Source organism: Euphorbia lathyris, chromosome 1 (genome assembly GCF_963576675.1).
Source record: "Euphorbia lathyris chromosome 1, ddEupLath1.1, whole genome shotgun sequence".
Lineage (NCBI taxonomy): Eukaryota > Viridiplantae > Streptophyta > Magnoliopsida > Malpighiales > Euphorbiaceae > Euphorbia > Euphorbia lathyris.
The window spans coordinates 726,520-737,128 of record NC_088910.1 but is presented as its reverse complement, the minus strand read 5'-3'; positions in this window follow the sequence as shown (position 1 = coordinate 737,128).

Genomic DNA, 10,609 nt, shown 5'->3' with positions numbered 1-10,609 from the left:
TCTGATTATGGATTATTTTTTTTGGATTTTCGTTGCGGTTCTAGAATCTCTAGCATATTTACTCAGCAATATTAAAAATTTGAAAATCTCGAGAATTTTACCTAATTAATTCAACGGTACAATTCAGTTCAGTCCTAAATAGGGTTGTCAAAATGGATAGATGGATTGACTCAATTCATTTAATATATAAATTGATACAACTCGATTCATTTAATAAATGAGTTGGATGACCCATTTAATAAATGGGTGGATATGACACAACTCATTTATTAAACGAGTTATACGAATTGACTCATTTAACCCAATTAATTAAATCTAAGCAACTTTTGATTTAAATACAATGAAAATTAAAAATCAACATATTTAATTCATTTAACACGATTAACTAAATATAATTAAAATTTAAACAAAAAAAATGTAAAAACAGAAACAACATTAAAAAAAAGGATACGTTAAATGTGAACAAAGACGTAACCAATGACATAAGGGATGGTTCCTGGCAGTCGTGGGTGTTGGCACCTCGTGCCTTCTGCCACTATCTCTAAACAGAAAAAGTAAAAAAAAAAAAATGAAAACGTAAACAAAAATTAAAAACACGAAAACGTGAAAAAATATGAAAAAACACAAAAACATGAAAAACGTTAAAAACACGAAAAACTTGAAAAATGTGGAAAACGGGAAAAAACGCAAATAAACAAAATGTTAAACACGAAAAAAATTGAAAAAATGTGGAAAACGTGAAAAAACGCCATTGTTCATTTTTTTCGTGTTTTTTCATGTTTTGTCATGTTTTTGTGTTTTTTCGCGTTTTCGAGGTTTCACGTTTTTTTTTTCGTTTTTCGTTTTTCTAATAAAATATCAGTCGCTTCTTTTTCGGGTAAATAACACACGGGCACTGAACTTTAGCCATATTTACATTATGGCCATTGAATTTCATTTCTTTTCGGTATAGCCACTGAATTTTATACTTTTTAATATCGGTGGCCATTTAAATTTAACTAATTTCTCAAAATGACCGTTAACGATTGTTAACGATCTCAAAATGAAAATATTCTAGAAATAAAGTTGTTCAGAACAACATTTACCCATAGTTGTTAGAATCGTACGAGTTGACTACCCATAGTTGTTAGAATCGTACGAGTCGTGAGTCGACTCGTACGATTCGATTCATGAAGAATTTGAGTCGTACATATGGTACGACTCGGAAGCTTCATGAATCGGCCGAGTCACCATCGATTCGGCTAATTCACCGAGTCATTGGAGTCGGTCGATTCAGACTACCATTAAAAAAATCAATTTTTAACAACTCAAAAACGTACAGCATAAGTTTCGAAGAAGATCACTTTACAAAAAAAAACGTACTGAAGTTATGAAATACAATTAGTTTTAATTAGATGACTCTCCACTTTACAAATTCCAAAACCTTTCCGTCTTCTTTTCTATTTATTTATTATTATCTTCTTCTACTCTCTATTCTTTCTATTTTCTATGTTCTGTCTGTCTCTAATTTATTTTATAACTTGATATAATTTTTATTTAGATATTAATATTGTATTTTTGGACTAATATTTAAAGTTAAATATGGTTAATATTTATTTTTTATAGCATTTTGAATTTGATCCGAATCTTACGATTCGATTCGATTCACGAGTTCCGATTCGCAAAATGAGATTTCGAGTCACGAGTTGAATCTCGATTTAACAACTATGCATTTACCATGAAACCACATTTTTTAGTTTTGAAAATCACATTTTTTTTTTATCTTTCTGTCTCTAAAAATTCACTTTCTCTCTCCAAACCAAACAACACATAAATGACTTCAAAATAAAGATTTTAAAGAATTAAAGTTCCTAGAATATTATTAACGCTTTGGATTAAAAACCACAAGTATCGATCTGCGAATTCGTGAAACTAAAAAAAAATTAATCCAATTCAATCGTTTTAAAATATTATGATAATAGTACAAATATACCAATATAAACCAAAATTTAGAGAGCTATTAATAGCTAAACCGCAACCAATTAGAGGTAGATCCAACTAGGGGTGAGTACGGTTCGGTACAATTCAGATATTTGAAAATATCCAGAATTGTATTTAAAAAAGTTAACGGTACAATTTGGTTCAGTTATAAAGAAAACGTCAAACAGTTCAATCTGATTATGGATTATTTTTTTTGGATTTTCGTTGCGGTTCTAGAATCTCTAGCATATTTACTCAGCAATATTAAAAATTTGAAAATCTCGAGAATTTTACCTAATTAATTCAACGGTACAATTCAGTTCAGTCCTAAATAGGGTTGTCAAAATGGATAGATGGATTGACTCAATTCATTTAATATATAAATTGATACAACTCGATTCATTTAATAAATGAGTTGGATGACCCATTTAATAAATGGGTGGATATGACACAACTCATTTATTAAACGAGTTATACGAATTGACTCATTTAACCCAATTAATTAAATCTAAGCAACTTTTGATTTAAATACAATGAAAATTAAAAATCAACATATTTAATTCATTTAACACGATTAACTAAATATAATTAAAATTTAAACAAAAAAAATGTAAAAACAGAAACAACATTAAAAAAAAGGATACGTTAAATGTGAACAAAGACGTAACCAATGACATAAGGGATGGTTCCTGGCAGTCGTGGGTGTTGGCACCTCGTGCCTTCTGCCACTATCTCTAAACAGAAAAAGTAAAAAAAAAAAAATGAAAACGTAAACAAAAATTAAAAACACGAAAACGTGAAAAAATATGAAAAAACACAAAAACATGAAAAACGTTAAAAACACGAAAAACTTGAAAAATGTGGAAAACGGGAAAAAACGCAAATAAACAAAATGTTAAACACGAAAAAAATTGAAAAAATGTGGAAAACGTGAAAAAACGCCATTGTTCATTTTTTTCGTGTTTTTTCATGTTTTGTCATGTTTTTGTGTTTTTTCGCGTTTTCGAGGTTTCACGTTTTTTTTTTCGTTTTTCGTTTTTCTAATAAAATATCAGTCGCTTCTTTTTCGGGTAAATAACACACGGGCACTGAACTTTAGCCATATTTACATTATGGCCATTGAATTTCATTTCTTTTCGGTATAGCCACTGAATTTTATACTTTTTAATATCGGTGGCCACTTAAATTTAACTAACTTCTCAAAATGACCGTTAACGATTGTTAATGATCTCAAAATGTAAATATTTCAGAATTAAAGTTGTTCAGAACAACATTTACCATGAAACCACATTTTTTATTTTCGAAAATCACATTTTTTTTTGATCTTTCTCTCTCTAAAAATTCATTTTTTCTCTCCTAACCAAACAACACTTAAATAATCTCAAAATGAAAATTTTCAAGAATTAAAGTTCCTTAGAATATTATTAACGCTTTGGATTTTTATTTTTAGTCGTCAACGGTCGTTTTGAGGCGTTGAGTGGCCACCGATATTAAAAAGTATAAAGTTCAGTGATCATACCGGGTAGAAATAAATTTCAGTGGCTCTAATGTGAAAGTAGGTAAAGTTCAGTGCCCATAGATGTAATTTACCCCTTCTTTTTCTCTGGAGTTTGGAGTCCGTAAATTAAGGGAGCTATATTTTCGGATCTAATAAAATATCAGTCAGTTCTTTTTTTACCTGGTCGGCTGAAACCGCTGATCAGAGATTGTGAAAAGACCGGTTATTCAACAATCGGTCTTATTAGCATCGATTTGTAAAAAGTTTTGACATCAGTTATTGAATAATCGATGCCAACTATTTGTAATTTCGAAAAAATGAAACCGATTGATTATTAAATAACCGGTGTCAGTTACACGTATGAATCAGCAGAAGTGGAATGGTATTTTGCCCCTTCTAATTCGAACAGTTATTAATTATTTCCCATTTTCATTTTTTTTTTTTTTTTGTATATATACACACACAGGGGCGGATACAATGGGGCTCGAGCCCCTCCGGCCGCGGTAACCACCATGACCACAAGTAGTTTCGGTCTCAATGTCTCCATAAAATTTGAGGTTGTAGTTGTTCCAATCCTTGTCTCCAAAAAATTAAGATCGGATGCTTAATTAGCACCCAAAATCTGGTTAGACGCTCTCAAAATCAAAAAAATTAAGTTTTTAAATCCAAATTCCTAACTTTTTTTCCCTAAATCCATTTTTTTCTATTAGACACGTTTTTTTTACATGTTAAGAATCTTAAACATAATGTAGCTAATCTTAATCTTTAACATTGGTACTTGACCACTCGGATTATAACACGCATATATACGGGGAAAAAATTGAACAAGTTCGATTTTAGAAAAAAAAAATTAATAAATAAATAAATATTGAGAGAACAAATAAAAATTGCAGCAAGAAGATGAATAATATCTAGGGCTGTCAATTAGTTTGGGATTCCACATCTCCATTGGAGACCCGGTCCGTTGGGGATGGGGAATCCCCGTTTGTGATCCCCATGGGGCGGGGATGGTTTTTATTTTGTCCCCGATAGTCGGGGACGGGGCAGGTATGGTTATAAGCGTTCCATCCCCGTCCCCGAATGTCCTCAACGGGGATCCCCGACTAAATACTTGAATATAAAAAATAAACTAAAAAAATATATATGTGATTTAGATAAACTAAAAGATTGAGTTGTAACCTGGTTGCTTTAAAACGGAATATATTCTAAAAATAAATTAAGATAGATTAAGTAAGAGCTCTAACTAAGTTGGTTTAAAATTAAAACGGTATAAAATAAAAAATTTGAAAACTAATAAGTAATGCATGCACAGGGGATAGGGATTCCCCGCAAGGATGAAAATCTTAGATAATCAAAACCTTATAAACCTTAAAAAAAATAAAGAAATTAAAAAGTTAAATGGTGATGGGGATGGAGATTTCCCGAGGGGATGGGGATTTCTCGCGGGACGGGAATGGTAGCCAAAATTTTCCCCATATGTTATTCGGGGCGGGAACGGAGAATCCCCGATAGACCAGTGGTCGGGGATGGTTAATGCAATCCCCGTCCCGACCCGCCCCGTTTACAGCCCTAATAATATCTTTGGAGTTTGGATCCGTACATTAATGGAGCTATTTTTTCGGGTCTGATAAAATATCAGTGGCTTCGTTTTCTTTTAATCCTATTTCTTCTCTATTTTCTTTTCTTAATTATGGTTACTACTTTTTCTTTTCCTTATGGCAATTTCGTATTTGAGTCGTGTTCGTGTCGTGTCATATTTGTATTCATGTTGAAAAGAGTAAATCTAAACCCAAGTCAAAAAATTTCGTGTTAACATGTTCGGGTTAGTGTCAATTTCGTATCGTGTTTTCGGTTACCTATAATCCGGGGCGTAGACAGAGGGCATGGGGCACGAGCCCATCCGGCCGACGGAACCACCTTGATCCCGGGTAGTTTCGGCCTCCTGTCTCAATTTTTTTTATCGGGGTGTTAAATTAGCCCCCAAAATGGCCCATTAAGTGTTAGGTTTGTCCAAAATTCAAAATTTTAATATTTTTTTGCCTATTGGGTACTCTGTAAATCCAAATTCCTAATTTTTTTTGGGTCAGTTAAGCATCTCTAAATCCAAATTTGTAATTTTTTTTAGCTTGTTAGGCTTCCCTAAATCCAAATTTCTAATTTTTTTTGTCTGTTATGCCCTCCTTAAATCCAAATTATTAATTTTTTGGTCTCGTAGGCCCTCTTAAATCCAAATTATTAAATTTTTTGGTCTAATAGGCCTTGCAAATCAAAATTTTTAATTTTTTTTACCTGTTCGGCTCTCCCTAAATCCAATTTTTTTTACATGTTAGGAATCTTAAACAAAATCTAGCTTAATTTTGAGAAATTGTACATTAATACTTAAAAGTTGGTTCTTGACCACTCAAATTATAACACGCACATATAAATAAAAAATTGCTAACACACGTGTAAAATCGGCCCCCCAACTGAGTAATCATGTATTCGACACTGCCTATAATTTTGTTATGCATATATATATATTAACGATAACTTTTAAAAATATAAGAAGATATGATACTTTTTTAATATTTTATGTTATTTTTATATTAGCATATTAACACTAACCACCGAAAAGTCCATTGATATTATATTAAGGGGTCATGTAATGTATTTATAACAATTTAGAAGGTTCGAATCATATTTGCAAGTAATAATTACAATTTTACTATCTTTATTAATAAAATGACATACAAAAATATAAGAGAATATTATAATAATTTTAAATATTCGTGCGGTTTCGGGTTAGCATGTTAACCTTAACCCAACCTAAAAATTTCCGTGTCAACCCAAAAATAACACGTGGCCTATTAAGCTAAACTCAAACACTAAAATTATGTGTCGATTTCGTATCGTGTAATCAAATCGTGTGTACTTTTGCCACTTCTAACTTTTACCCTACTTTTTAATCTTATTTTTACCCTACTTTTGCCACCTCTAATTTTTACCCTACTTTTGCCACCATTAATAAAATTGATAAAAGTCTAACTTCTTCCAACTAAAAAAAAAACTGAGAAAATTGGCATGCCACGTATTTACGGTGTTAGATTTTTTTCTTTTATTTTAGGGTTAAGGTGCAAAAATACCTCTAATGTTTTAGGTCAGGAGCAATTTTACCCTTAACGTCTAAAATGGTGTAATTTTACCCCTAACGTTGGAAGCCAAGAGCAATTTTACCCTTAACGTTGATAAATTGGGTCAATTTCAGACACTATTATAAAACAGAGATATTTTTGTTCATTATTCTGCACCAATTGCATAATAATTCGTTCTAAAAAAAGGATTTCATATTTTTTTATAATTTAATAATAGAATTTGAGATTAATATTTATAAATTCGGTGGATTTTTTGAAGTTTTTTTTATCTAATCCGTACAAAAAGATAGTATATTTTTTTATTTTTTTGACATCCCAACGAATGTTTGTGATTTGTTACTGATAAAATGACACACGTATGAAGTGTAGATAACAAGATTCACGATCGAGAAGACAGTTTGATAAATTATTTCTCAAATTGACCCAATTTATTAACGTTAGGGGTAAAATTGCTCTTGGCTACTAACGTCGGGGTAAAATTGCACCATTTTAGACGTTAGGGGTAAAATTGCTCCTGATCCAAAACGTTAAGGGTATTTTTGCACTTTAACCCTTTATTTTATTAACGGAGCAAACTACAATGAGAAAAAAAAATCATAAGTGTCGATCTGCGAATTCGTGAAACTACACAATTTTTTAAATCAATTCAATCGTTTTAAAATATTAAAATAATAGTACAAATATACCAATATAAACCAAAATTTAGAGAGCTATTAATAGCTAAATCACCTTTATTAGCTAATCGAAAACGGCTTTGGGAGGTTCTCTACTCTATGAGCGCCAGCATCTCTGAGCCCTGGTTTTTGGCTGGTGACTTTAATGATATCGCCTTTATGAGTGATCAGAGAGGGGGCTCCAACCATTATGTTAATCGCTGCCTTAACCACAAGAAGAGTATGGATTTATGTGGGCTTTCCGATCTGGGGGCTTCTGGTCATAGATTCACATGGAAACGTAACAATACCTTTGTGCGTTTGGGTAAGGTCTACGCTAATGTTTTAGCTCAGACTTCTTTCCCTGAGAGTTCTGTTTTAAACCTCCCGTTCCGTCATTCGGATCATTGTCCTATTTTGTTTAGATTTTGAGAGGTAACCATCCTAGGGGAAAGAGATCGTTCCGGTATCAGTTGGCTTGGGAGTCCCATCCTAAGTTCAAGGAGTTCGTACAAGAGAATTGGAAACCTCATTCGAATGTTCTGCAGGCTGCTGAAGGGTTCAGGAATAATGTGCTGGGGTGGAACAGAAATGTCTTTGGGCATATTATTAGAAGGAAGAATAAGTTACTAAATAGGATGGAGGGCATTCAGCGTAGGTTGGAGGTGAGGTTTGATCACAGCTTGGATGGCCTTCTCAGAACCCTTCAGAATGAGCTAGAAGCGGTGCTCAGGCAGGAGGAGCTTCTTTGGTTTCAGAAGTCTAGGAAATCTTGGATTAGAGATGGGGATCATAATACCAGGTACTTCCATCTTTCTACCATGATCAGAAGGCAGAGGAATAGAATTGATGCCATTAAGGATTCTAATGGTGACTGGGTGTATGAAGATGAGGTGATTCGGAATTTGGCCCTGGAGTTCTATAAGGAGCTGTTCAAAGAGGAACCTGTCCAGCTGGAGAGGGCTCACTCCGTTGCTACCTTTCCTATGATCAGTGAGGAAAGCAGTAAGGATGCCTTTCAACCTATATCCCGAAAAGAGATTGACCAAGCCATTTTTAGCATTGGGGCGGCTAAAGCTCCTAGGATTGATGGTTTGCCTACTGGCTTTTACCATAAGCACTGGGATGTGGTTAAGGAAGGCATCTATAGTTTTATCATAGGTGTGTTTAATGGTTCGAAGGATATTGAACTGGTTAATAGAACCCTCCTGGTGCTGATACCTAAAATTAATAAACCCTCTTCCTTTTTGCATATGAGACCTATCAGTCTTTGTAATATTCTTTATAAGACGATTACTAAGATTGTGGCTAACAGAATCAGGGGCATTCTTCCTGCTATCATTTGTCAGAATCAGGGTAGTTTTGTGCCTGGTAGACAAATGATGGGTAATGTGGTGATTGCCCAAGAGATGGTCCACACGATGAAGATTAGGAAGGGGAAGAAAGGCATTGTGGCTCTAAAGCTGGATTTGGAGAAGGCCTATGATCGCATCAACTGGAATTTTCTGATGGAGAGTCTGGAGAGAGCTAGGATCCAGGACAGCTGGAGAAGGTTAATTAAGGTATGTATATCTTCTCCTGTGTTTCAAGTTATGGTTAATGGAGATATGTCGGAGGAGTTCTCCTCGGGCCGGGGAATACGTCAGGGTGATCCTATGAGTCCCTTCCTTTTCGTTATTGCTATGGAGAGGTTATCTCACCTGATTCAAGATGCGATTGATAATGGGAGTTTCCACCCGGTGGCTATCAATAGCTTCTGTCCCCAGGTGACTCACTTATTCTTTGCAGACGATGTCCTTATCTTTCTGGAAGGTAAGGAGGAGCAGTTGTGTGTCATTATGGAGATTCTTGACTGTTGTTTTTCGGCCTCTGGTCAGAAACTTAATATCCAGAAATCTAGGATGATGTGCTCGAAGAATATGAATCCGAGAGTCTGTAAAAGATTAAGTGATCTGTCTGGCATTCCTCTTACTGATTCTCTTGGGAAGTATCTGGGTATTCCCCTCCACAATGAGAGGGTGTCCAAGGCTTCCTTCAAAGATACTTTGGATAAAACCAATATGAAGTGTGCCACGTGGAAAGCCAAGACTCTTTCTCTCGTTGGCCGCCTCACGCTAGTTCAATCAGTTAATTGTGCTGCTCCCAATCATATCATGCAGGCTTGTCAGCTTCCGGATCCTGTGCTTAATGATCTTGATAAGATTAACCGTAGATTCATGTGGGGGGAAGCCGCGGAGGGAAGAAAGATCCATCTAGTGTCTTGGAGTGAGGTTTGTCAGCCGAAAGATTATGGTGGTCTGGGCATTAGGAAAGCTAAGGACAATAATAAAGTTTTATTAATGAAACTCTTTTGGCATATGTGGCAAGACCCCTCCTCTCTTTGGGTTCGCCTTCTTTGTGGTAAGTATCGGAAAGACAAAATCTTCGGGGGCCCTAAGGAGAGAGTTGTCAATTGTTCCTTCCTTTGGAAAGGCCTCAGCGCCGTGTTTGTAGAGTTCTGCCTGGGGGTTGGTCTGGAGGTGGGTAATGGTAAGACCATTAGTTTCTGGTTTGACACCTGGATTGGGGATAAACCTTTAGTAGATGTGTGTTCTTCCCCCCTGCCCAGTGACATCCGTAACTGGAGAATTGCCGACGTGGTAGACTCTGAAGGGGACTAGATCTGGTCAAAGTTTGATACTTTCTTTAGCCTTGAGATTCTCCTTAGAATTCGGGGAGTGAAGGTTAGTAATCAAGAGGAAGACATGGATAGGCATTGCTGGGCGCTGACTAATAATGGAGTTTATTCTTGCAAATCTGCCTTTGAAGCCCTCATCAGGTCCGATCCGCCCTCGGACGTTTGGAAGTCTATCTGGGCCCTCAAAGTCCCTTACCGTATTAGGAGCTTCCTGTGGCTGGGAGTTAAGGACAAGTTGCTTACTAATTCGGATAGGCACAGACGGCATTTGGCGGACTCAGGAGCTTGCAGTAGATGTAGAGGCTATGTTGAAACTTTGTGCCATGCCCTTAGGGATTGCTCTAAAAGTAAGGAGGTTTGGAAGAAAATTCTCCCTCACCATATCCTCTCTTCCTTCATGGCCCACTCTATGAATGACTGGTTCTCTGATGGTATTAGTGGAAAGTTACTGTCTTACATGGAGCATGGTGACATTCCCTTTGCTATTATCTGTCACCAAGTTTGGAAGTGGAGAAATGAGGAGATTTTTGGTAATAAAACTGTGTTTATGCCAAACTTAGCTGAGTTCTTCTCGAATAAACTTTCCTATATTATTGAGAGTTTCAAAGGAGTTTCCCTGGCCAGGCCTTCCCAGATTAGTGATGTCCATCTTGTGGGATGGAGCAGGCCAAGAGAGGGGGTTGTGAAGTTG